The sequence below is a fragment of the Coregonus lavaretus genome (assembly GCF_964263955.1).
Source record: "Coregonus lavaretus genome assembly, contig: HAP1_SCAFFOLD_602, whole genome shotgun sequence".
In the NCBI taxonomy this organism is placed as follows: domain Eukaryota; kingdom Metazoa; phylum Chordata; class Actinopteri; order Salmoniformes; family Salmonidae; genus Coregonus; species Coregonus lavaretus.
The window spans coordinates 1-27,500 of record NW_028163803.1 but is presented as its reverse complement, the minus strand read 5'-3'; the positions used below and the strand labels follow the sequence as shown (position 1 = coordinate 27,500).

The following is a 27,500-nucleotide window of genomic DNA, read 5'->3' as shown; positions in this document are numbered from 1 at the left end:
AATGGTTACTTACAGGCCCTCCCCAACAATGCAGAGAGTAAAATAGAGGAATAATATAAAAATAATAACACAAGGAATAAATACACAATGAGTAACGATAACTTGGCTATAAACACAGGGTACCAGTACCGAGTCGATGTGCAGGGGTACGAGGTAATTGAGGTAGATATGTACATATAACTAGGAATAAAGTGACTAGGCAACACGATAGATAATAAACAGTGACTAGGCAACAGGATAAATAATAAAAAGTGACAAGGCAACAGGATAGATAATAAACAGTGACAAGGCAACAGGATAGATAATAAAGAGTGACAAGGCAACAGGATAAATAATAAACAGTGACTAGGCAACAGGCTAGATAATAAACAGTGACTAGGCAACAGGATAAATAATAAACAGTGACTAGGCAACAGGATAGATAATAAACAGTGACAAGGCAACAGGATAGATAATAAACAGTGACTAGGCAACAGGATAAATAATAAACAGTGACTAGGCAACAGGATAGATAATAAACAGTGACTAGGCAACAGGATAGATAATAAACAGTGACTAGGCAACAGGATAAATAATAAACAGTGACTAGGCAACAGGATAAATAATAAACAGTGACAAGGCAACAGGATAAATAATAAACAGTGACAAGGCAACAGGATAGATAATAAACAGTGACAAGGCAACAGGATAGATAATAAACAGTGACAAGGCAACAGGATAAATAATAAACAGTGACAAGGCAACAGGATAGATAATAAACAGTGACAAGGCAACAGGATAGATAATAAACAGTGACAAGGCAACAGGATAAATAATAAACAGTGACAAGGCAACAGGATAGATAATAAACAGTGACAAGGCAACAGGATAAATAATAAACAGTGACAAGGCAACAGGATAGATAATAAACAGTGACAAGGCAACAGGATAGATAATAAACAGTGACAAGGCAACAGGATAAAAAATAAACAGTGACTAGGCAACAGGATAGATAATAAACAGTGACTAGGCAACAGGATAAATAATAAACAGTGACTAGGCAACAGGATAGATAATAAACAGTGACAAGGCAACAGGATAGATAATAAACAGTGACTAGGCAACAGGATAAATAATAAACAGTGACTAGGCAACAGGATAGATAATAAACAGTGACTAGGCAACAGGATAGATAATAAACAGTGACAAGGCAACAGGATAAATAATAAACAGTGACTAGGCAACAGGATAGATAATAAACAGTGACAAGGCAACACGATAGATAATAAACAGTGACAAGGCAACAGGATAGATAATAAACAGTGACAAGGCAACAGGATAGATAATAAACAGTGACAAGGCAACACGATAGATAATAAACAGTGACAAGGCAACAGGATAGATAATAAACAGTGACAAGGCAACAGGATAAATAATAAACAGTGACAAGGCAACAGGATAGATAATAAACAGTGACTAGGCAACAGGATAGATAATAAACAGTGACAAGGCAACAGGATAAATAATAAACAGTGACAAGGCAACAGGATAGATAATAAACAGTGACAAGGCAACAGGATAAATAATAAACAGTGACAAGGCAACAGGATAGATAATAAACAGTGACTAGGCAACAGGATAGATAATAAACAGTGACTAGGCAACAGGATAGATAATAAACAGTGACTAGGCAACAGGATAAATAATAAACAGTGACTAGGCAACAGGATAAATAATAAACAGTGACTAGGCAACAGGATAAATAATAAACAGTGACTAGGCAACAGGATAGATAATAAACAGTGACAAGGCAACAGGATAAATAATAAACAGTGACAAGGCAACAGGATAAATAATAAACAGTGACTAGGCAACAGGATAAATAATAAACAGTGACTAGGCAACAGGATAAATAATAAACAGTGACTAGGCAACAGTATAGATAATAAACAGTGACTAGGCAACAGGATAAATAATAAACAGTGACTAGGCAACAGGATAGATAATAAACAGTGACAGCAGCGTACGTGATGAGTCAAAAAGGTTTGTGCAAAAAGGGTCAATGCAGACAGTCCGGGTAGCTATTGGTTAACTATTTAACAAACTATTTAGCAGTCTTATGGCTTGGGGGTAGAAGCTGTTCAGGGTCCTGCTGGTTCCAGACTTGGTGCATCGGTCCCGCTTGCCATGCGGTAGCAGAGAGAACAGTCTATGACTTGGGTGGTTGCAGTCTTTGACAATTTTTAGGGCCTTCCTCTGACACTGCCTGATATAGAGGTCCTGGATGGCAGGGAGCTCGGCCCCAGTGATGTACTGGGGGGTATGCAGTACCCTCTGTAGTGTCTTGCGGTCGGATGCCAAGCAGTTGCCATACCAAGAGGTGATGCAGCCAGTCAAGATGCTCTGGTGCACCTGTATAACTTTTTAAAGATCCGAGGGCCCACGCTGAACCTTTTCAGCGTCCTGAGGGGGACGAGACGCTGTCGTGCCCCCTCTTCACGACTGTGTTGGTGTGTGTGGCCCATGATAATTCCGTAGTGATGTGGACACCGAGGAACCTGAAGCTCTCTGCCCACTCCACTACAGCCCCTTCGATGTGGATGGGGGCGTGCTCTAGCCTGTAAAGTGTTCTAGCCTGTATGGACATTGGTTTTTTTGCCAACAGGAAATAACGGTTTCAACATTTCTACATGGCGTGTAGCATTAGTGCAGCATGAGTGGGGCTCTAACACGACGCAGCCCCGACTCCCAGTGCAGACTAGCAGTGGGTGAGTGGAGCAGGCACAATGTGTGCTATACCAAAGGGTAGGTAGTCTGCGCTGATATAGACTTGATCCGTGAGACATCTGACAGAATAACCGTTTTTTTCCTAGTATCTAAAAAGTACAGACGTTTCGGTATACCGTGCAACACTAGTATCAACTCACTCCTAAAAGTTTGACATTACCTACTGATTACAATCAATGGACATTATTGTTTGATATTTCTATGAAAACACCAAATCCATTGCTATATTTTCAGTCATACAAATGCTATGGTTTGAGTCCAGCCAACCCTGCTCACCGTATCAGCGTCGACGTAGAGCGTGGGGCAGTCGGAACACGTTGTCAACATGTCAGATGACCTCACGAACTTTGACCCGATGCCCCTCAGGCCGTCTCCTAGGTAACCAGCGGCGTCACTGGTCAGGGAACAGAACTTAGACTGGATGTTCTGAGAAGAGAGCGAGAGAGAAAGAGAGAGAAAGAAAGAGAGAGGGGGAGACGTTTCATGTTATATAAAACATAAGAGCAGTTACACCAATGACGTCACTCCAATGACTGTTACACCAATGACTACATAGAACCTTGCAGAGTTTGATCAGTTGATTTATTGACTGACTGATCAATCGACCTGATTGATTACCTGGAAGAGCGATGAGAAGACGTGGAAGGTATAGACGGCACAGGAGCCGTCTGAGTCGGTGACCAGATGGTTGATATGGCAACGCCACGCCTCCTCTGCGTCGTCACAAACAGTGGGCTGGAACGCAGCCAAGATGGCGGAGAAGAACGGTGAGGGGGGAGGAGGGAAACCAAGGTCCTCTAGGTCATCCACGTCATCACGGAGACTATCAGCACGGCAACGGGAGACACAAGAATGGGACAGGCACACAGTAAGTTAGACATTGATTTAGGAGTGATACAACCACTACTCATTGATTTAGGAGTGATACAACCACTACTCATTGATTTAGGAGTGATACAACCACTACTCATTGATTTAGGAGTGATACAACCACTACTCATTGATTTAGGAGTGATACAACCACTACTCATTGATTTAGGAGTGATACAACCACTACTCATTGATTTAGGAGTGATACAACCACTACTCATTGATTTAGGAGTGATACAACCACTACTCATTGATATAGGAGTGATACCACCACTACTCATTGATATAGGAGTGATACCACCACTACTCATTGATATAGGAGTGATACAACCACTACTCATTGATATAGGAGTGATACAACCACTACTCATTGATATAGGAGTGATACCAGCCACTACTTTCCGGCTACCCGGATAAAGCACTAAATAAACTTCAGTTAGTGCTAAATACGGCTGCTAGAATCCTGACTAGAACCAAGAAATTTGATCATATTACTCCAGTGCTAGCTTCCCTACACTGGCTTCCTGTTAAGGCAAGGGCTGATTTCAAGGTTTTACTGTTAACCTATAAAGCGTTACATGGGCTTGCTCCTACCTATCTTTCCGAGTTGGTCCTGCCGTACATACCAATACGTACGCTACGGTCACAAGACGCAGGCCTCCTAATTGTCCCTAGAATTTCTAAGCAAACAGCGGGAGGCAGGGCTTTCTCCTATAGATCTCCATTTTTATGGAACAGTCTGCCTACCCATGTGAGAGACGCAGACTCAGTCTCAACCTTTAAGTCTTTACTGAAGACTTATCTCTTCAGTAGGTCATATGATTGAGTGTAGTCTGGCCCAGGAGTGTGAAGGTGAACGGAAAGGCTGGAGCAACGAACAGCCCTTGCTGTCTCTGCCAGGCCGGTTCCCCTCTCCACTGGGGTTCTCTGCCTCTAACCCTGTTGCAGGGGCTGAGTCACTGGCTTGCTGGTGCTCTTTCATGCCGTCCCTGGGAGGGGTGCGTCACTTGAGTGGGTTGAGTTACTGACGTGATCTTCCTGTCTGGGTTGGCGCCCCCCCCTTGGTTTGTGCTGTGGTGGAGACCTCTGTGGGCTATACTCGGCCTTGTCTCAGGATTGTAAGTTGGTGGTTGGGGATATCCCTCTAGTGGTGCGGGGGCTGTGCTTTGGCGGAGTGGGTGGGGTTATATCCTTCCTGTTTGGCCCTGTCCGGGGGTTTCTTCGGATGGGGCCACAGTGTCTCCGGACCGCTCCTGTCTCAGCCTCCAGTATTTATGCTGCAGTAGTTTATGTGTCGGGGGGCTGGGGTTAGTTGGTTATACCTGGAGTACTTCTCCTGTCTTATCCAGTGTCCTGTGTGAATTTAAGTATGCTCTCTCTAATTCTCTCGTTCTCTCTTTCTCTCTGAGAACCTGAGCCCTAGGACCATACGTCAGGACTACCGGGCATGATGACACCTTGCTGTCCCCAGTCCGCCTGGCCTTGCTGCTATTCCAGTTTCAACTGTTCTGCCTGCGGCTACGAAACCCCTACCTGTCCCAGACCTGCTGTTTTCAACTCTTAATGATCGGCTATGAAAAGCCAACTGAGAGACCTGAGCCCTAGGACCATACGTCGGGACTACCGGCCGTGGTGACTCCTTGCTGTCCCCAGTCCGCCTGGCCTTGCTGCTATTCCAGTTTAAACTGTTCTGCCTGCGGTTATGGAACCCCTACCTGTCCCAGACCTGCTGTTTTCAAACTCTTAATGATCGGCTATGAAAAGCCAACTGAGATTTATTCCTGATTATTATTTGACCATGCTTGTCACTTATGAACATTTTTGAACATCTTGGCATGGTTCTGTTATAATCTCCACCCGGCACAGCCAGAAGAGGACTGGCCACCCCTCATAGCCTGGTTCCTCTCTAGGTTTCTTCCTAGGTTTTCGCCTTTCTAGGGAGTTTTTCCTAGCCACCGTGCTTCTACACCTGCATTACTAGCTGTTTGGGGTTTTAGGCTGGGTTTCTGTACAGCACTTCGAGATATTAGCTGATGTAAGAAGGGCTATATAAAAAATAAAAAAAATTGATACTCATTGATATAGGAGTGATACCACCACTACTCATTGATATAGGAGTGATACAACCACTACTCATTGATATAGGAGTGATACAACCACTACTCATTGATATAGGAGTGATACAACCACTACTCATTGATATAGGAGTGATACCACCACTACTCATGACCGCAAACTATGGCTGAACCGTGGTTGACTGTCCTCGACTATCGTAGCAGTTTTTTGTGTTGGGAACCGTGTGACCTGAGCCCTTTTCTTGTACAACTAGCTTATCAGCAGTAGTCATCTTGTTATCAGTAGTAGTCATCTTGTTATCAGTAGTAGTCATCTTGTTATCATTAGTAGTCATCTTGTTATCAGTAGTAGTCATCTTGTTATCATTAGTAGTCATCTTGTTATCATTAGTAGTCATCTTGTTATCAGTAGTAGTCATCTTGTTATCAGTATTAGTCAGTCATCTTGTTATCAGTAGAAGTCAGTCATTTTGTTGTCAGTATTAGTCAGTCATCTTGTTATCAGTAGTAGTCATCTTGTTATCAGTAGTAGTCAGTCATCTTGTTATCAGTAGTAGTCATCTTGTTATCAGTATTAGTCAGTCATCTTGTTATCAGTAGTAGTCATCTTGTTTTCAGTAGTAGTCATCTTGTTATCAGTATTAGTCAGTCATCTTGTTATCAGTAGTAGTCATCTTGTTATCAGTATTAGTCAGTCATCTTGTTATCAGTAGTAGTCATCTTGTTATCAGTATTAGTCATCTTGTTATCAGTAGTAGTCATCTTGTTATCAGTAGTCAGTCATCTTGTTATCAGTAGTAGTCATCTTGTTATCAGTATTAGTCAGTCATCTTGTTATCAGTAGTAGTCAGTCATCTTGTTATCAGTAGTAGTCATCTTGTTATCAGTAGTAGTCAGTCATCTTGTTATCAGTAGTAGTCATCTTGTTATCAGTAGTAGTCAGTCATCTTGTTATCAGTAGTAGTCATCTTGTTATCAGTAGTAATCAGTCATCTTGTTATCATTAGTAGTCATCTTGTTATCATTAGTAGTCATCTTGTTATCAGTAGTAGTCATCTTGTTATCGGTATTAGTCAGTCATCTTGTTATCAGTAGTAGTCATCTTGTTATCAGTAGTAGTCATCTTGTTTTCAGTAGTAGTCATCTTGTTATCAGTATTAGTCAGTCATCTTGTTATCAGTAGTAGTCATCTTGTTATCAGTATTAGTCAGTCATCTTGTTATCAGTAGTAGTCATCTTGTTATCAGTATTAGTCATCTTGTTATCAGTAGTAGTCATCCTGTTATCAGTAGTCAGTCATCTTGTTATCAGTAGTAGTCATCTTGTTATCAGTATTAGTCAGTCATCTTGTTATCATTAGTAGTCATCTTGTTATCAGTAGTAGTCAGTCATCTTGTTATCAGTAGTAGTCATCTTGTTATCAGTAGTAGTCAGTCATCTTGTTATCAGTAGTAGTCATCTTGTTATCAGCAATAGTCAGTCATTTTGTTATCAGTAGTAGTCATCTTGTTATCAGTAGTAGTCAGTCATCTTGTTATCATTAGTAGTCATCTTGTTATCAGTAGTAGTCAGTCATCTTGTTATCAGTAGTAGTCATCTTGTTATCAGTAGTAGTCAGTCATCTTGTTATCGGTAGTAGTCATCTTGTTATCAGTAGTAGTCAGTCATCTTGTTATCAGTAGTAGTCATCTTGTTATCATTAGTAGTCATCTTGTTATCAGTAGTAGTCAGTCATCTTGTTATCATTAGTAATCAGTCATCTTGTTATCATTAGTAGTCATCTTGTTATCATTAGTAGTCATCTTGTTATCAGTAGTAGTCATCTTGTTATCGGTATTAGTCAGTCATCTTGTTATCAGTAGTAGTCATCTTGTTATCAGTAGTAGTCATCTTGTTTTCAGTAGTAGTCATCTTGTTATCAGTATTAGTCAGTCATCTTGTTATCAGTAGTAGTCATCTTGTTATCATTATTAGTCAGTCATCTTGTTATCAGTAGTAGTCATCTTGTTATCAGTATTAGTCATCTTGTTATCAGTAGTAGTCATCCTGTTATCAGTAGTCAGTCATCTTGTTATCAGTAGTAGTCATCTTGTTATCAGTATTAGTCAGTCATCTTGTTATCATTAGTAGTCATCTTGTTATCAGTAGTAGTCAGTCATCTTGTTATCAGTAGTGGTCATCTTGTTATCAGTAGTAGTCAGTCATCTTGTTATCAGTAGTAGTCATCTTGTTATCAGCAATAGTCAGTCATTTTGTTATCAGTAGTAGTCATCTTGTTATCAGTAGTAGTCAGTCATCTTGTTATCATTAGTAGTCATCTTGTTATCAGTAGTAGTCAGTCATCTTGTTATCAGTAGTAGTCATCTTGTTATCAGTAGTAGTCAGTCATCTTGTTATCGGTAGTAGTCATCTTGTTATCAGTAGTAGTCTCTGTCTGGGTCTGTTCCTGTCTCTGTCTGGGTCTGTTCCTGTCTCTGTCTCTTTCTTTGTCTGGGTCTGAATCCTGTCTCTGTCTGGGTCTGGGTCTGTTCCTGTCTCTGTCTCTGTCTCTGTCTCTGTCTCTTTCTCTGTCTGGGTCTGTTCCTGTCTCTGTCTGGGTCTGGGTCTGTTCCTGTCTCTGTCGCTGTCGCTGTCTCTGTCTGGGTCTGTTCCTGTCTCTGTCTGGGTCTATTCCTGTCTCTGTCTCTGTCTCTGTCTGGGTCTGGGTCTGTTCCTGTCTCTGTCTCTGTCTCTCTGTCTCTGTCTCTGTCTCTGTCTCTTTCTCTGTCTGGGTCTGTTCCTGTCTCTGTCTGGGTCTGGGTCTGTTCCTGTCTCTGTCGCTGTCTCTGTCTCTGTCTGGGTCTGTTCCTTTCTCTGTCTGGGTCTGTTCCTGTCTCTGTCTCTGTCTCTGTCTCTGTCTCTGTCTCTGTCTGGGTCTGTTCCTGTCTCTGTCTCTGTCTGGTTCTGTTCCTGTCTCTGTCTGGGTCTGTTCCTGTCTCTGTCTCTGTCTGGGTCTGTTCCTGTCTCTGTCTCTGTCTGGGTCTGTTCCTGTCTCTGTCTCTGTCTCTCTGTCTCTGTCTCTGTCTCTTTCTCTGTCTGGGTCTGTTCCTGTCTCTGTCTGGGTCTGGGTCTGTTCCTGTCTCTGTCGCTGTCTCTGTCTGGGTCTGTTCCTTTCTCTGTCTGGGTCTGTTCCTGTCTCTGTCTCTGTCTCTGTCTCTGTCTTTGTCTCTGTCTGGGTCTGTTCCTGTCTCTGTCTGGGTCTGTTCCTGTCTCTGTCTCTGTCTGGGTCTGTTCCTGTCTCTGTCTCTGTCTGGTTCTGTTCCTGTCTCTGTCTGGGTCTGTTCCTGTCTCTGTCTCTGTCTGGGTCTGTTCCTGTCTCTGTCTCTGTCTCTGTCTGGGTCTGTTCCTGTCTCTGTCTCTGTCTGGGTCTGTTCCTGTCTCTGTCTCTGTCTGGGTCTGTTCCTGAGTAGAACCTAACATTGTTATCATTAGTTTTTCATCAAAGAAAATGTAAATGTATTCCTTCATCACTGTATTCATGTGTGTCCCACACCTGGGCAGACAGCTAACAGGGGTCTACAGGTTGCTGGTCCAGGTTGCTATGTTTATCTGTGTGTGGATTTGCTCCAGTACCTGGGCAGACAGCTAGAGTCTAGAAACCCCAGCGGGGGTCTACAGAGCTCCATGCTGTGTCCATGGTGGTCCAGGTCCAGAGGCTGACCAGCCAGGTCCAGAGTGAAGCTCTCACCCTCCCAACAGTCAGACCCCAGGCCCTGGGGAAGGTCATTCACGCTGAGAGACAGGTCAGATCCCAGGCCCTGGGGAAGGTCATTCACACTGAGAGACAGGTCAGATCCCAGGCCCTGGGGAAGGTCATTCACACTGAGAGACAGGTCAGATCCCAGGCCCTGGGGAAGGTCATTCACACTGAGAGACAGGTCATCGTCCTGTCCCTGGGGAAGGTCATTCACACTGAGAGACAGGTCATCGTCCTGTCCCTGGGTGTCTTCATCCTCACCACATACACTCACCCCCCCCTGGAGGAGGAGACGAGGAGGGGGGAGAAGGGATGGAGGAAGAGAGAGAAACACCATAAGGACCAAGGCCTTTGTCTAATTGTGTTTTTTAAGTCTTTACGTGGGTGTCTGCCTGTATGTATACTAACCCGTAGTCCTCCCTGCTCGTCATGCGGAGGTCCCTGGCTGGTCCCTGGTGTGGTGGCGTTGAGGGATTGTGGGTCGGCTGACGAGGTGTCGTACGACATAGAGAGCGAGTCTGTGTGGTTGGTCTCTTCTGATGGAGAGAGGTTAGTCTGCAGGGAAAGGCAACATAAGACATCTCATTTCTGGGACAAACAATGGACCTACATATACAGTACACTTCAGACCTTCTTCTGATGATTCCCAAGTTGCCATGTCCTGGGGTCAGTTTTAAGACTATGGCCGTGCTTGGCCATTTTAGTGATATTCACGTTGTGTTCTGTTGCGGTTGTGTTATGTTCATCTCATGGTCAGTACTAACCAGTTGTGTTATGTTCATCTCATGGTCAGTACTAACCAGTTGTGTTATGTTCATCTCATGGTCAGTACTAACCAGTTGTGTTATGTTCATCTCATGGTCAGTACTAACCAGTTGTGTTATGTTCATCTCATGGTCAGTACTAACCAGTTGTGTTATGTTCATCTCATGGTCAGTACTAACCAGTTGTGTTATGTTCATCTCATGGTCAGTACTAACCAGTTGCGTTATGTTCATCTCATGGTCAGAACTAACCAGTTGTGAGTGAGACAGACTCTGACTAGTAGAGGACTCGTCTTCCTCTGATGATTGGTCAGAGTCCTGTGGGTCTTCCTGTCCCAGGCTGGGGGTGCTGCCAGAGTGTTGGCTCTCCTCCAGCAGGTCACCCAGCTCTGTACTGTCCAGAGAACGCCTCCGCACACCCCAGTTAAAGTTATCCACGCTCTCGCCCTGAAAACACACACACACACACACACACAGGTCAACTTTAGCAGTGCTCCTCTGCAAAACTCATATCTGGTATGCATTTGTTCAAAATGGCACACAAATGTCATCAGACTTAAAATGATAAATCAAATAAGTTACAGAATTACTTTGGTAAAAAAAACACGTCTATGTAATTTTAGAATTCTGGGCAAACTATCTCTTGAACTATTCATGGGTTGCATGTTTCGTCACAATATTGTTTTGAATGTTCATTTTGAACTGATGCCCGACAGCATTCTACCCAATGCATCGTTAATGAGCGCTGATGAAGATTTCATCAAAAGTGAATTATAGTGGCTTGGAAATACAATGACATTCAAAAGGAGGTATATAATTAGTAAGAAAACCTTTTGTCATAATTTTGATGTCACCAGATTGACTTTAGATGCAGTATAACGTTAACTAACTAGTGTTGGGTTTTATTTTTTAATTGGATCTGTAAGGATGAATAGCTTGGAAGGAATGCATTAATGAGGAGCACTGTACTGATATGGATTGTTTCACAGGGAACGTTGGGGGTGGGACAGATAAGACTTGTATTTCTTACAGATAAGAACACTCTCTCTTTGTTGTCTGTGAAACTGTCCTTGAACATGGATACAGTGAAATGGTGTATTTTCGGTGCTGACTCCGCAGGTTATTATCATAGCAACTATGCCTGGCAACAAATGGAACGGATTGGCTGAAATGGAGTCTGGACCACACTCAGTCCTTTGCTCTGGTTGGCCAACAGAAGAGGTGGAGGCTTTCTGTCAGAGTATTTGAGAAAGAATTTGTAAACAATAATTCTAGTTCTCTGTCGGCCCTGCGTGGTTTTTCAGTGAGCCCGTATACGAACCTTCATACTTATCATACATACATTTTGCATATAATAAATTTAGCTTGGATTGAATATCTCTTGATTATGTTTTCTCTTATTCCAATACCAGATTTGAATTACGCAATTTCTAACACTAGCTAAGATTGAGGGGAGGCCACTGGATTTTAGCTAGCTAACGTTAGCATTGCTAGCTATTTTTGACTAACTTTGCTAGCTAATGACAACATTGCCATCTGTCTAAAGTAAATTTGACAACAAGATAATGCAAAGTTTTTTCCTACTACATATTTCACTACTTTAGCCATGTCATCATATTTCCAGGCTCTATAGTGTAATTTAGACTAAATAGTATTTAGCCTCCGTCCAGATTTACTGGGTTTATCACCACTTTAGGGCACCATAATGGCGCCGCCAGTAGAGGGCGGTTTGAGAACGTTCATAACAACGGCATGATGCAACCGAGTGACGGAGGTGCAACCTATGAATATCAACATCCATAAGTTACCATAACAACACTACAGCACTGTTATGAGCTCATGCACAGAACAGCTGACTGGATCACCATAGCAACAGGTATTTAAGTGTGACATCATCAGTGCTGCCTACTGCACACGCTCAGAGCACCACATTCTCAGAGTGAGACAGAGCTTACCTGGAGCTCCTAACGCAGCAGAGGGGAGAGAGAGAAACACAGAGTTAGAGAGAGCGAGAGAGAGAGATGGGGGGAGAGAGAGAGAGAGAGAGAGAGAGAGAGAGAGAGAGTGAGAGAGAGAGAGAGAGATGGGGGAAGAGAGAGAGAAGAAGAAAACATGACAGAAACAGTGTGTTAGGGACAGAGAAAGGGAGAGAGAAAGGGAAAATACTGTATATACATTTGTAAAAGCAAAGATGTACATGAGTAACGTCAGTGTGGGAGTGGCCTGGTACTGTCTTTGGTAACAGTCTAAGTGGGTGTGAACTGTCTCCTTAGTAACAGTATGGGAGGATGTGGCCTGTGTCCATGGTTACCCTTAGTGTGGGTGTGTCTCTGTCTCCATGGTAACTGTCTCACCTCTCCGTCCTCCAGCTCTACATCCAGGAAGTCAAAGTCTCGGAACACTCTGAACTGCTGCTCCGACGCCGTGTCATCCAGCGTGTCTTCTCTGGTTCCACCCTCCTCCGAAGACACGCCGCTCCCCTGAACCTCCATCATCATGTCCAGGTCCCCACAGGACGAGAAGATCACCTGGAGGATAGGTAAACATAATGACAGGTTTATAACAGTGTAATGACAGTCTGTAGAGAAACACCTGCACCTCCATCATCATGTCCAGGTCCCCACAGGACGAGAAGATCACCTGGAGGACAGGTAAACATAACGACAGGTTTATAACAGTGTAATGACAGTCTGCACCTCCATCAGCTCCAGACCACCTGAAGGAGAAAGGGACAGGTAAGGAGAAAGGGACAGGTAAGGAGAAAGGGACAGGTAAGGAGAAAGGGACAGGTAAGGAGAAAGGGACAGGTAAGGAGAAAGGGACAGGTAAGGAGAAAGGGACAGGCAAGGAGAAAGGGACAGGCAAGGAGAAAGGGACAGGTAAGGAGAAAGGGACAGGTAAGGAGAAGGATGTTGACTCACCGAGGGGTTTTTGGTGAGGCCAACCTCTTGTCCACATAGAGACAGAACATTCACCAGCTTCTCTCTCGTTCTCTTCTGAAGGAAGAAGTGTTATTCAACATATGAAATATTATTATAATATTATGATTATTATTATTATTAAATATAGCTTTAACATTTACATATTATGAATCATCTTCTTCAACTAAACACCCTAACATAGTTACAGTACCACAATGAAACAACCTTCAACAAACCACTTCAAAACAAAACAACTGAACAGGTCTCTCTTGCAAAATAAATCTCAATGAGACAAACCTGGATTTTTTTTTTTTATCACTGACTGTCTCCCTTTGACTGAGTGGTGTGTTACCTGTGAGGACTGAGGTCTCTTCCAGCTGACAGGCACTAGGACGGTGTTGGAGTTAGAACCAGAGGAGGTGGAGGAGGTACTACGGGTCACAGCCCTGGCCTTCCCCTCTCTACCCCCTGACCCCTGCAGCTCATCAAACCTCCGCCCGATCACTGGAGTCTAGGAGAGAGAGAGAGAGACAGACAGAGAGAGAGACAGAGAGAGCGAGGGTTGTCAGTCGTTCAAAGTAAGACGGAGTATGCGTGTCTGTGTTCGATGGCTCTCCCACCTCTGAGATGTCGAAGGTGAAGTCCAGTGTCTTGCCGGGAAGGGCCTTGGCTGATCCGTCCCAGATCCTACTGACCTCCAGGTTAGAGAGGTCACTGTGGGCGTGGCTATACGCCGGGTGGACCAGACTGGCTGACCTGGACACCACCAGCTTCAGGATGTTCAACGCATCCTTCCAGTGCACCGTCTGATGAGACAGACACACACAGGGAGAGGGTTATACACACATACACACACAGCCAAATGTAGGACGCACTGTCTGAAAACACAGAGGATGACTTCCAAACAAACACATATACAGTATTTGGGGAACATTGTAGCACTTGGGAGATATTGCGGTATTAGTGCAGACATATGCAGTATATGGGGTAGATATTGCAGTATTGGGGCAGGTATTGAGGTGGGTAGGTAGGACTGACCTGTACAAACTTCTCGATGGTCTTCAGGACGTCAGCGTTGAACTGTTTGACCTGGACAGCCGTCATGTCCATGTGGCTCAACAGACAGTAGATGATCTGGAGCAACGACTGTTGCATGCTGGGTAGGCCCTTGTCCAGGAGCTACAGCAGACAGAGAGGGGCAGGGAGAGGGGGAGAGAGAGAGAGAGAGAGAGAGAGAGATAAAGAGAGAGAGAGAGAGAGAGAGAGAGAGAGAGAGAGAGAGAGAGAGAGAGAGATAAAGAGAGAGAGAGAGAGAGACATTTCAATGGTTACTGTTAATATTTTTTATGTTTATTTCACTTTTGTTTATTATCTATTTCACTTGCTTTGGCAATGTAAACATATGCCCCTTGAATTGAACTGAATTGAGAGAGAGAGAGAGAGAGAGAGAGAGAGAGAGAGAGAAAGAGAGAGAGAGAGAGAGAGAGAGAGAGAGAGAGAGAGAGAGAGAGAGAGAGAGATAAAGAGAGAGAGAGAGAGACATTTCAATGGTTACTGTTAATATTTTTTATGTTTATTTCACTTTTGTTTATTATCTATTTCACTTGCTTTGGCAATGTAAACATATGCCCCTTGAATTGAACTGAATTGAGAGAGAGAGAGAGAGAGAGAGAGAGAGAGAGAGAGAGAGAGAGAGAGAGAGAGAGAGAGAGAGAGAGAGAGAGAGAGAGAGAGAGAGAGAGAGAGAGAGAGAGAGAGAGAGAGAGAGAGAGAGAGTGATGATAAGCTGTAGACCATACTATCTACCAAGAGAGTTTTGATCTATAATTTTCATAGCTGTCTATTTACCACCACCAACAGATGCTGGCACTAAGACCGCACTCAACCAGCTGTATAGGGCCGTAAGCAAAGCTCATCCTAGTGATGTCACCTGTGCAACTAGAGGCGAAAAAACTCTAGATCACCTTTACTCCACACACAGAGACGCGGACAAAGCTCTCCCTCGCCCTTCATTTGGCATATCTGACCATAACTCTATCCTCCTGATTCTGGCTTACAAGCAAAAGCTCAAACAGAAAGTATGAGTGATGCGCTCAATACAAAAGTGGTCTGATGAGGCAGATGTTAAGCTGCAGGACTGTTTCGCTAGCACAGACTGGAATATATTCCGGGATTCATCCGATGGAATTGAGGAGTTTACCACAGCAGTTACGAGCTTCGTTAATAAGTGCATCGACAATGTCGTCCCCACAGTGACCGTACGTACATATCCCAACCAGAAGCCATAGATTACAGGCAACATCCTCACTGAGCTAAAGGCTAGAGTTGCCGCTTTCAAGGAGAAGAACTCTAATCTGGATGCTTATAAGAAATCCCGCTGCGCCCTTCAACGAACCATCAAAACGGCAAAGCATCAAAACAGGACTAAGATTGACTCCTACTACACCGGCTCTGATGCTCGTCGGATGTGGCAAACTATCACGGATTACAAAGGACAACCCAGCCGCGAGCTTCCCAGTGACCCGACCCTAAGGTAAGCAACACTGAATCATGCATGAGAGCACCAGCTGTTCCGGACGACTGTGTGATCTCACTCTCCGTAGTCGATGTAAGTAAGACATTTGACCGCCTAGAGTCGATGTTCGTGACCCCGCAGACATCTAATTAGCATAATAAAAACAATCCCCATCAAAATGTGTCCGTTTATTTTGCAGCCGATCTGCCAACTTCTGTCTGTAGCGTCCGAACAGTTTGGGCTACACACTAATATGACCCCTCTATGGAAAGGTGAGTCTCTCACGAACACATGCATGTTGGTTGTTGCTCTAGGACGCCCACAAGCCTCACAAACCTAGTCTGAAGGTAGCTGGGTACCAGTTAAAAACATTTATGGAAGTATATATGTAGATAGTTTAGTGCCTAAAATAAGAGGTTAAATACAAAATAGTTTCCTGATCTTTCTTATATCTCTCAGATATAGGACAGACACTTCAGAACAAACTTACTTTAGATTTTTTGGGGGACTATCTGTTTATCCATGTATGAAGCTGTTTCTATGGGCTAATAGCAGTAGGTGTTCAGTCCCACCCCCCCGGGACTGAAGACCTCCCTCTGCAACTGGATCCTGGACTTCCTGACGGGTCGCCCCCAGGTGGTAAGGGTAGGCAACAACACATCCGCCACGCTGACCCTCAACACGGGGACCCCTCAGGGGTGCGTGCTTAGTCCCCTTCTGTACTCCCTGTTCACCCACAACTGAGTGGCCGCATATGACTCCAACACCATCATGGAAACTACTTGGGATCTGACTGCAAGGCACTACAGAGGGTAGTGCGTATGGACCAGTACATCACTGGGGCCGAGCTCCCTGCCATCAAGGACCAGGCAGTGTCAGAGGAAGGCCTTAAGAATTGTCAAAGACTCTAGCCGATGGATCAAGTCTGGAACCAACATGACCCTGAACAGCTTCTACCCCCAAGCCATAAGACTGCTAAATAGTTAGTTAAATAGTTAACCAAATCTGCATTGACCCTTTTTGCAGTAACTTCTTTTAATCATCACATATGCTGCTGTTACTGTTTATTATCTGTAGCTTTATTCCTAGTTACATGTACATACACTACATTACCAAAAGTATGTGGACACCTGCTCATCGAACATCTCATTCCTGATTCCGAGGGGTTGGGTTAAATGCGGAAGACATATTTCAGTTAATGCATTCAGTTGTACAACTGACTAGGTATCCCCCTTTCTTTTTCCTTTCTGTTCCAAAATACGGAGTTGGTCCCCCAGTTTGCTGCTATAACAGCCTCCACTCTTCTGGGAAGGCTTTCCACTAGATGTTGGAACATTGCTGCGGGGACTTGCTTCCATTTAGCCACAAGAGCATTAGTGAGGTCGGGCACTGATGTTGGGTGATTAGGCCTGGCTCGCAGTCGGCATTCCAATTCATCCCAAAGATGTTGGATGGGGTTGAGGTCAGGGCTCTGTGCAGGCCAGGCAAATTCTCTCACACCGATCTGGACAAACCATTTCTGTATGGACCACGCTTTGTGCACGGGGGCATTGTCATGCTGAAACAGGAAAGGGACTTCCCCAAACTGTTGCCACAAAGTTGGAAGCACAGAATCGTCTAGATTGTCCTTGTATGCTGTAGCGTTAAGATTTCCCTTCACTGGAACTAAGGGGCCCGAACCATGAAAAACAGCCCCAGATCATTATCCCTCCTCCACCGAACTTTACAGTTGGCATCCGCCAAACCCAGATTAGTCCGCCGGACTGCCAGATGGTGAAGCGTGATTCATCACTCCAGAGAACGCTTTTCCAATGCTCCAGAGTCCAATGGCGGCGAGCTTTACACCACTCCAGCCGACGCTTGGCATTGCACATGGTGATCTTAGGCCTGTGTGCGGCTGCTCGGCCACGGAAAACAATTTCATTAAGCTCCCGATGAACATTTATTGTGCTGTCATTGCTTCCAGAGGCAGTTTGGAACTCGGTAGTGATTGTTGCAACCGAGGACAGATGATTTTTACGTGGTACGCGCTTCAGCACTCGCCGGTCCCGTTCTGTGAGCTTGTGTGTCCTACCACTTCGCGGCTGAGCCGTTGTTGCCCCTAGACGTTTCCACTTCTGTGCAATAAAAGCACTTACAGTTGACCGGGGCAGCTCTAGCAGGGCAGAAATTAGACGAACTGACTTGTTGGAAAGGTGGCATCCTTTCACAGTGCCACGTTGAAAGTCACTGAGCTCTTCAGAAAAACCATTTCTACTGCCAATGTTTGTCTATGGAGATTGCATGGCGGTGTGCTAGTTCTTCTACACCTGTCAGCAACGGGTGTGGCTGAAAGAGCTGAATGCACTAATTTGAAGGGGTGTCCACATACACTATATATACAAAAGTATCTACCTCAACTACATTGAACCCCTGCACATCCACTCAGTACTGGTACCCCTTGTATATATAAGTTATCGTTACTCATTGTGGATCTATTATTACTTTTATTATTACGTGTTTTACTTTCCTATTATTTCTCTATGTTCTTTCTCTCTGCATTGTTGGGACGGGCCCGTCAGTAAGCATTTCACTGTTAGTCTACACCTGTTGTTTTTACGAAGCATGTGACCAATACAATTAAATACAATATGATTTTGATTTGATATGGGTAATCTATTCCGCTGAAAAGTGTTAAAGTATTTGTAGGCTCTCAGACTGATAAAGGTATTTGTAACACTGGGTGGAAATGTGCTGATAGTGAACTTATTGCCAACCCTTGCACCCTCAGCCATGTATGTGACCATGTTGAGTGTGATGCTCACCTCAGCCATGTAGGTGACTATGTTGAGTGTGATGTTTACCTCAGCCATGTAGGTGACCGTGTTGAGTGTGATGTTTACCTCAGCCATGTAGGTGACCATGTTGAGTGTGATGTTTACCTCAGCCATGTAGGTGACCATGTTGAGTGTGATGTTTACCTCAGCCATGTAGGTGACTATGTTGAGTGTGATGTTTACCTCAGCCATGTAGGTGACCATGTTGAGTGTGATGCTCACCTCAGCCATGTAGGTGACCATGTTGAGTGTGATTTTTACCTCAGCCATGTAGGTGACCGTGTTGAGTGTGATGCTCACCTCAGCCATGTAGGTGACCATGTTGAGTGTGATGTCAGCGAAGGCCTCGTGGAGATAACGACACACCACACTGACCCAGGAGAAGGGGTCCCGCGTGTAGGACCTGTTCTTATACAGGGTCATCACATGGGCCAGGTGGGACAGCTTAGTGTTCTTCTCCTCCAGACATACCTGGTGGGAGGGGTAGAGAGAAAAAAAAATAAGCCATGGGAACTGATGTAGTAGATGTAACTTTGTGGTAAACAACAAGAGAAGCTGGACGTTACAATGGACAACAATCTTAAGACAATGAAACAGACTTTTTAACTGCTAGAGGAATAAAGACTATTGTAACTTAATGTATTCTGTCTTTTACCTGTGCAATCCTTTTAACTGCTAGAGGAATAAAGACTATTAATTTAGACCATTTGGGATGTATTCTGTCTTTTACCTGTGCAATCCTCTCAGCGCTCTCCTTACAGAACTGAGTGGGGCGGCCAAAGTGCTGCACCAGGTGAGGCAGGAGACACAGCACGTTCAGAGGAAAACCTAGAGAGAGAGAGAGAGGGTGAGGGATGAAGAGACAGACAGGTGGTGGAGAGAGAGAGAGAGGGATGAAGAGACAGACAGGTGGTGGAGAGAGAGAGAGAGAGAGGGCGAGGGATGAAGAGACAGACAGGTGGTGGAGAGAGAGAGAGAGGGATGAAGAGACAGACAGGTGGAGAGAGAGAGAGAGAGAGAGAGAGGGAGAGAGGGAGAGAGAGAGAGAGAGAGAGAGAGAGAGAGAGAGAGAGAGAGAGAGAGAGAGAGAGGGAGAGAGGGAGAGAGAGAGAGAGAGAGAGAGAGAGAGAGAGAGAGGGATGAAGAGACAGACAGGTGGTGGAGAGAGAGAGAGAGAGAGAGCGAGGGATGAAGAGACAGACAGGTGGTGGAGAGAGAGAAAGAGAAAAACAGAGAAATTCAATTCAAATTCAAAATAACTTTTTATTTCCTGGGTGGCGATGAATGGTACATACAAGACACACGACAACATAGAACAGTAAAACATGTAGGCTACAGAATAAAGGATTAGAAGCATTCTATGCAATCCCAGGGTATATACACACATATATACACAAACACAAGTCAAAAACGTCAAGAGTTAAGGAGTTTGATGGATCTGCTGCTGGCTGCTCTCTTAAATTTGAATGGGAGAGCTCTATACCTGCGGCCGGGAGGGTGAGGGGCTGTGCTGGTCATTCAGTGTGTGTGTTATGTCAAATGCAATTTGTTCCCCCTTCCTCCTCACTCATGTTTTGTAAATGTCACTGAGGGTAAAATGTCAAATGTGTCAGAGTGTTAGCCTCCAGCTGTACATCCCCCGTTTATTTCTCTACATCTTTTACCGAATGGGATTGTTTGATTATGGTCTATTGATTGATTGATTGATTGAAATATTAATTGATAGATAGATAGATTGATTGACAGACTGACTAATCAATACCTACCTATAGCCTGTGATGTGTCGACCACGGGGACTCGTGAGACAGGTGTGAGCTGACAGAAGAGCTGCAGGGTGAGGTCAGAGGTGGTCTGGGAGGTGAAGCCCTTTAACAGCAGCTGTTGTAGTCCAGAGAAACCACTCCATCTCAGCTGGGCCTGCAGCTTCTCCAAACGCTCACGGTTCTCTGCCCGGTCCAGGGGCACCTGGGAAATGGAGTTCCGGTTATACTTTAGTTTGTAGTTTTGTTGTTGTTATCCATTAACAAATGTGTTTTTGTTTAGAGTTCTCTATGTATGTACAGGGGACATTCTTATTACATGCATTATCAACTTTGGGCAGTACCTTGTGGATAAAGCCATTGCATTATCATTACATTTCTATTACAAAACCCATTCCAGCTTTGACAGCAGCTTGTTTACAGGTGTAGTGAAATATGACACTCAAATGTACAGTTTGATTCACCAATTATCATGCATTATGCCATGTTTACACAACCCACCTTAGACAGAAGCTTGTGGACCAGCCTTAGGGACATCTGATACTCAAACTCAAAGTCTGACTCCATGAGTGACACCGCCACCCAGAACACCGTAGCCAATAGGGACGAAGGATGGGACACATGGGCAGGATCAGACAGCACGCTAGGATCAATTCGATTGGTAGACGCCGAGGAGGCGTGTATACTCCGTCCGGGCCGGCCCAGGCCGTGATTGGTGCAGGCCTGGATGCGGTCGAGGGTAGCGCTGCGAGGTGGGTCGTGTGATTGGTTGCCGCTCTCCCCAAACTTTTTGGGGACGGAATAGGACCGCTGGTGTCGGCTGCGTTCGGCTGAGAGGCCGCTAAGCCCGACCCCCGGCAGGTTGAGCTGGCCAGTGCTCTTCCTGTTAAACTGTTTCTCAAGCTTCTCATTGGTCAAGAAGTCTGGGGAGGAGGTCCTACAGAGGGGCGGGGTTAAACATGTTAGAGGTTAGGGTTAAAAATAACAATGCTAGGATCTGCCTCCAGTTAGAGTGAATAGTTTACCATACTTATGTTAACTATACCAACAGTCTAAGTAGCCTCTTTCCCATGCTGATTCAGATGATCTGTTGAAGGTAAAAGTTTGCAAGAAGTCTGTAACATAAAGTCTGCAACATAAAGTCTGCAACATAAAGTCTGGAACATAAAGTCTGGAACATAACGTCTGCAACATAACGTCTGCAACATAAATTCTGGAACATAAAGTCTGGAACATAAAGTCTGGAACATAAAGTCTGCAACATAAAGTCTGCAACATAAAGTCTGCAACATAAAGTCTGGAACATAAAGTCTGCAACATAAAGTCTGGAACATAAAGTCTGCAACATAAAGTCTGGAACATAAAGTCTAGAACATAAAGTCTGCAACATAAAGTCTGCAACATAAAGTCTGCAACATAAAGTCTGGAACATATAGTCTGCAACATAAAGTCTGGAACATAAAGTCTGCAACATAAAGTCTGCAACATAAAGTCTGGAACATATAATCTGCGACATAAAGTCTGCAACATATAGTCTACAACATAAAGTCTGCAACAAATCTGCAACATAAAGTCTGCAACAAAGTCTGCAACAAAGTCTGGAACATAAAGTCTGGAACATAAAGTCTGGAACATAAAGTCTGCAACATAAAGTCTGTAACAAATATGCAAAAAAATCTGCAACAAATATGCAACATAAAGTCTGCAACATAAAGTCTGGAACATAAACTCTGCAACAAATCTGCAACAAAAGTCTGCAACATAAAGTCTGCAACATAAAGTCTGCAACAAATCTGCAACATAAAGTCTGCAACATAAAGTCTACAACATGAAGTCTGCAACATAAAGTCTGCAACATAAAGTCTGCAACAAATCTGCAACATAAAGTCTGCAACATAAAGTCTGCAACATAAAGTCTGGAACATATAGTCTGCAACATAAAGTCTGGAACATATAGTCTGCAACATAAAGTCTGGAACATATAGTCTGCAATATAAAGTCTGGAACATATAGTCTGCAACATAAAGTCTGAAACATAAAGTCTGCAACAAATCTGCAACAAAAGTCTGCAACATAAAGTCTGGAACATATAGTCTGCAACATAAAGTCTGGAACATATAGTCTGCAACATAAAGTCTGGAACATATAGTCTGCAATATAAAGTCTGGAACATATAGTCTGCAACATAAAGTCTGAAACATAAAGTCTGCAACAAATCTGCAACATAAAGTCAGCAACAAAGTCTGCAACATAAAGTCTGCAACATAAAGTCTGCAACAAAGTCTGCAACAAAGTCTGCAACAAAGTCTGCAACATAAAGTCTACAACAAAGTCTGCAACATAAAGTCTGCAACATAAAGTCTACAACATAAAGTCTGGAACATAAAGTCTGCAACATAAAGTCTGGAACATAAAGTCTGCAACATATAGTCTGGAACATAAAGTCTGGAACATAAAGTCTGGAACATAAAGTCTGCAACATAAAGTCTGGAACATAAAGTCTGCAACATAAAGTCTGGAACATAAAGTCTGGAACATAAAGTCTGCAACAAATCTGCAACAAAGTCTGCACCTAAAGTCTGGAACATATAATCTGCAACATAAAGTCTGCAACATATAGTCTGCAACATAAAGTCTGGAACATAAAGTCTGCAACATAAAGTCTGCAACAAAGTCTGCAACATAAAGTCTGCAACTTAAAGTCTGCAACATATAATCTGCGACATAAAGTCTGCAACATATAGTCTACAACACAAAGTCTGCAACAAATCTGCAACAAATCTGCAACATAAAGTCTGCAACATAAAGTCTGCAACAAATCTGCAACAAAAGTCTGCAACAAAAGACTGCAACATAAAGTCTGCAACATAAAGTCTGCAACATAAAGTCTGCAACAAAGTCTGCAACAAAGTCTGGAACAAAGTCTGCAACATAAAGTCTACAACATAAAGTCTGCAACATAAAGTCTGCAACATAAAGTCTGCAACAAATCTTCAACAAAGTCTGCAACAAAGTCTGCAACAAAGTCTGCAACAAAGTCTGCAACATAAAGTCTGGAACATAAAGTCTGCAACATAAAGTCTGGAACATAAAGTCTGGAACATAAAGTCTGCAACAAATCTGCAACAAAGTCTGCACCTAAAGTCTGGAACATATAATCTGCAACATAAAGTCTGCAACATAAATTATGGAACATTAAGTCTGGAACATAAAGTCTGCACCTAAAGTCTGGAACATATAATTTGCAACATAAAGTCTGCAACATAAAGTCTGGAACATAAAGTCTGCAACAAAGTCTGCAACATAAAGTCTGCAACATAAAGTCTGGAACAAATATGCAAAAAAATCTGCAACAAATCTGCAACATAAAGTCTGCAACATAAAGTCTGGAACATAAAGTCTGCAACAAATCTGCAACAAAAGTCTGCAACAAAAGTCTGCAACAAATCTGCAACATAAAGTCTGCAACAAAGTCTGCAACAAAATCTGCAACAAAGTCTGCAACATAAAGTCTACAACAAATCTTCAACATAAAGTCTGCAACAAAGTCTGCAACAAAGTCTGCAACATAAACTCTACAACATGAAGTCTGCAACATAAAGTCTGCAACATAAAGTCTGCAACATAAAGTCTGCAACATAAAGTCTGCAACATAAAGTCTGCAACAAAGTCTGCAACAAAGTCTGCAACATAAAGTCCACAACATAAAGTCTGCAACATAAAGTCTGCAACATAAAGTCTGCAACATAAAGTCTGGAACATAAAGTCTGCAACATAAAGTCTGGAACATAAAGTCTGCAACATAAAGTCTGGAACATAAAGTCTGGAACATAAAGTCTGCAACAAATCTGCAACAAAGTCTGCACCTAAAGTCTGGAACATATAATCTGCAACTTAAAGTCTGCAACATAAAGTCTGCACCTAAAGTCTGGAACATATAATCTGCAACATAAATTCTGCAACATAAAGTCTGGAACATAAAGTCTGCAACATAAAGTCTGGAACATATAGTCTGCAACAAAGTCTGCAACAAAGTCTGCACCTAAAGTCTGGAACATATAATTTGGAACATAAAGTCTGCAACATAAAGTCTGGAACATAAAGTCTGCAACATAAAGTCTGGAACATAAAGTCTGCAACATAAAGTCTTCAACATAAAGTCTGGAACATAAAGTCTGGAACATAAAGTCTGCAACATAAAGTCTGCAACATAAAGTCTGCAACATAAAGTCTGGAACATAAAGTCTGCAACAAAGTCTGCAACATAAAGTCTGCAACAAAGTCTGCAACAAAGTCTGCAACAAAGTCTGCAACATAAAGTCTGCAACATAAAGTCTGCAACCTATAGTCTGCAACATAAAGTCTGCAACATAAAGTCTGGAACATAAAGTCTGGAACATAAAGTCTGCAACATAAAGTCTGGAACATAAAGTCTGCAACATAAAGTCTGGAACATAAAGTCTGCAACAAAGTCTGGAACATAAAGTCTGCAACATATAGTCTGCAACATAAAGTCTACAACAAAGTCTGGAAAATAAAGTCTGCAACATAAAGTCTGGAACATAAAGTCTGCAACATAAAGTCTGGAACATAAAGTCTGCAACATAAAGTCTGGAACATAAAGTCTGCAACATAAAGTCTGGAACATAAAGTCTGCAACAAAGTCTGGAACATAAAGTCTGCAACATATAGTCTGCAACATAAAGTCTACAACAAAGTCTGGAAAATAAAGTCTGCAACATAAAGTCTGGAACATAAAGTCTGCAACATAAAGTCTGCAACATATAGTCTGCAACATAAAGTCTGGAACATAAAGTCTGCAACATAAAGTCTGCAACATAAAGTCTGCAACAAAGTCTGCAACATAAAGTCTGCAACATAAAGTCTGGAACATAAAGTCTGCAACATAAAGTCTGCAACATAAATTCTGGAACATAAAGTCTGGAACATAAAGTCTGCAACATAAAGTCTGCAACATAAAGTCTGCAACAAAGTCTGCAACAAAGTCTGCAACAAAGTCTGCAACATAAAGTCTGCAACATAAAGTCTGCAACATAAAGTCTGCAACATAAAGTCTGGAACATAAAGTCTGGAACATAAAGTCTGGAACATAAAGTCTGCAACAAAGTCTGGAACATAAAGTCTGGAACATAAAGTCTGCAACATAAAGTCTGGAACATAAAGTCTGCAACATAAAGTCTGGAACATAAAGTCTGGAACATAAAGTCTGCAACATATAGTCTGCAACATATAGTCTGCAACATAAAGTCTGCAACATAAAGTCTGGAACATAAAGTCTGCAACATAAAGTCTGGAACATAAAGTCTGCAACATAAAGTCTGGAACATAAAGTCTGGAACATAAAGTCTGCAACATATAGTCTGCAACATAAAGTCTGGAACATAAAGTCTGGAACATAAAGTCTGCAACATAAAGTCTGGAACATAAAGTCTGCAACAAAGTCTGGAACATAAAGTCTGCAACATAAAGTCTGGAACATAAAGTCTGGAACATAAAGTCTGCAACATAAAGTCTGCAACATAAAGTCTGCAACATATAGTCTGCATAACATACAGTCTGTAACATATAGTCTGCAACATATAGTCTGCATAACATATAGTCTGGAACATAAAGTCTGGAACATAAAGTCTGCAACATAAAGTCTGCAACATATAGTCTGCATAACATACAGTCTGGAACATAAAGTCTGGAACATAAAGTCTGCAACATAAAGTCTGCAACATAAAGTCTGCAACCTATAGTCTGCATAACATACAGTCTGGAACATAAAGTCTGCAACATAAAGTCTGCAACATAAAGTCTGCAACATAAAGTCTGCAACCTATAGTCTGCATAACATACAGTCTGGAACATAAAGTCTGCAACATAAAGTCTGCAACATAAAGTCTGCAACCTATAGTCTGCATAACATACAGTCTGTAACATATAGTCTGCAACATATAGTCTGCATAACATACAGTCTGTAACATATAGTCTGCAACATATAGTCTGCATAACATATAGTCTGGAACATAAAGTCTGCAACATATAGTCTGGAACATATAGTCTGGAACATAAAGTCTGGAACATAAAGTCTGCATAACATATAAAAGTGTGGACAGGTGAAGTGGAACTCCTACCTGGTAAGAGCAGCCATCAGATCACTGTTCTTCAGACACTCAGCCAGGTTCACCACCACTGATTCTAGAGTCAGCAAAACCTCCATTACATAGCCCTGGAACACACACATTACTGTTACCTCTATCACATGGACCTGGAACACACACATTACTGTTACCTCTATCACATGGACCTGGAACACACACATTACTGTTACCTCTATCACATGGACCTGGAACACACACATTTCTGTTACCTCTATCACATTGACCTGGAACACAGACATTTCTGTTACCTCTATCACATTGACCTGGAACACACACATTACTGTTACCTCTATCACATGGACCTGGAACACACACATTACTGTTACCGCTATCACATGGACCTGGAACACACACACACAGATACACGTACCTGCACCTCGTCACCGTGCTCTCCCACCACCTCCACCAATCGTGAGAGCAGGTCGGAGACAGCGTGAGCGTTGATTGGCTGTTTGAGAGCTCTGAATATCTGGAAGCTCCGCCCAGCGTAGTGACGAGATGAGCTGCACAGAGCGGTCTGCAGTGCTACGTCACTCAACTGCTGCTCCAGGTGGAAATCTGACCAATAGAAAAAAAGAATTAGACAATGATGTCATGAATCTCCAGATTCTCCAGGAACATGTTTATAACTGCATTTCCTGGTCTTTTGTATGACATCATATCAGCTCCATAAGTGGTGATGTGGCTTCAGGAACAACAAAAGTGCTTCAAAATATATATTTTTAAACAACAAAATGGTTTTAGTGATAAAACACTGCTTGTCTCAGAATCAGAATCAGCTTTATTCACCAACTGCATTTACACATTACTCTGAATTCTACTTGGGAAATGGTGCTGCTAGTGACAGACAACATTTAGAGACATTAGACAATAAATATATTGACAATGTATTTTTTTAAACCAAAAATATGTTTTAAGTTATTAATAATAAAAGTATCAGAGGAAAGAACTGCTGGTGTGTTACCTGACTTGGACTCCTTGAAGACAGAGATGACGTGTCGGAGGAAGTTGGACAGCTGGTCAGAGCTCTTACAGTTGGGGTTCTTAGGAGTGATGTCCTCATGGACCCAGCGGGCCAAACGCTCTGAGTATGGAGAGAACAGTACTCCA

General features: G+C 42.9%; 1 pseudogene across 1 annotated transcript in view; it reads right to left on the bottom strand.

Annotated features, from left to right (window-relative positions):
• LOC311117764 (protein furry homolog) overlaps positions 1-27,494 on the bottom strand; it is a 37,401-nt pseudogene extending 9,907 nt beyond the window's left edge. The window contains exons 1-17 of the transcript in view: positions 27,355-27,494; positions 26,761-26,948; positions 26,364-26,458; positions 20,725-21,160; positions 20,230-20,428; positions 19,194-19,291; positions 18,764-18,934; positions 14,171-14,311; positions 13,753-13,938; positions 13,485-13,643; positions 13,133-13,207; positions 12,566-12,739; positions 10,464-10,658; positions 9,856-10,002; positions 9,324-9,727; positions 3,385-3,589; positions 3,043-3,192 (exon numbers count right to left, since the gene is read on the bottom strand). The product of the transcript in view is annotated as a protein furry homolog (transcript). The remainder of the gene's footprint in view (positions 1-3,042; positions 3,193-3,384; positions 3,590-9,323; positions 9,728-9,855; positions 10,003-10,463; positions 10,659-12,565; positions 12,740-13,132; positions 13,208-13,484; positions 13,644-13,752; positions 13,939-14,170; positions 14,312-18,763; positions 18,935-19,193; positions 19,292-20,229; positions 20,429-20,724; positions 21,161-26,363; positions 26,459-26,760; positions 26,949-27,354) is intronic.
• Between the last annotated feature and the right edge of the window lie 6 nt (positions 27,495-27,500).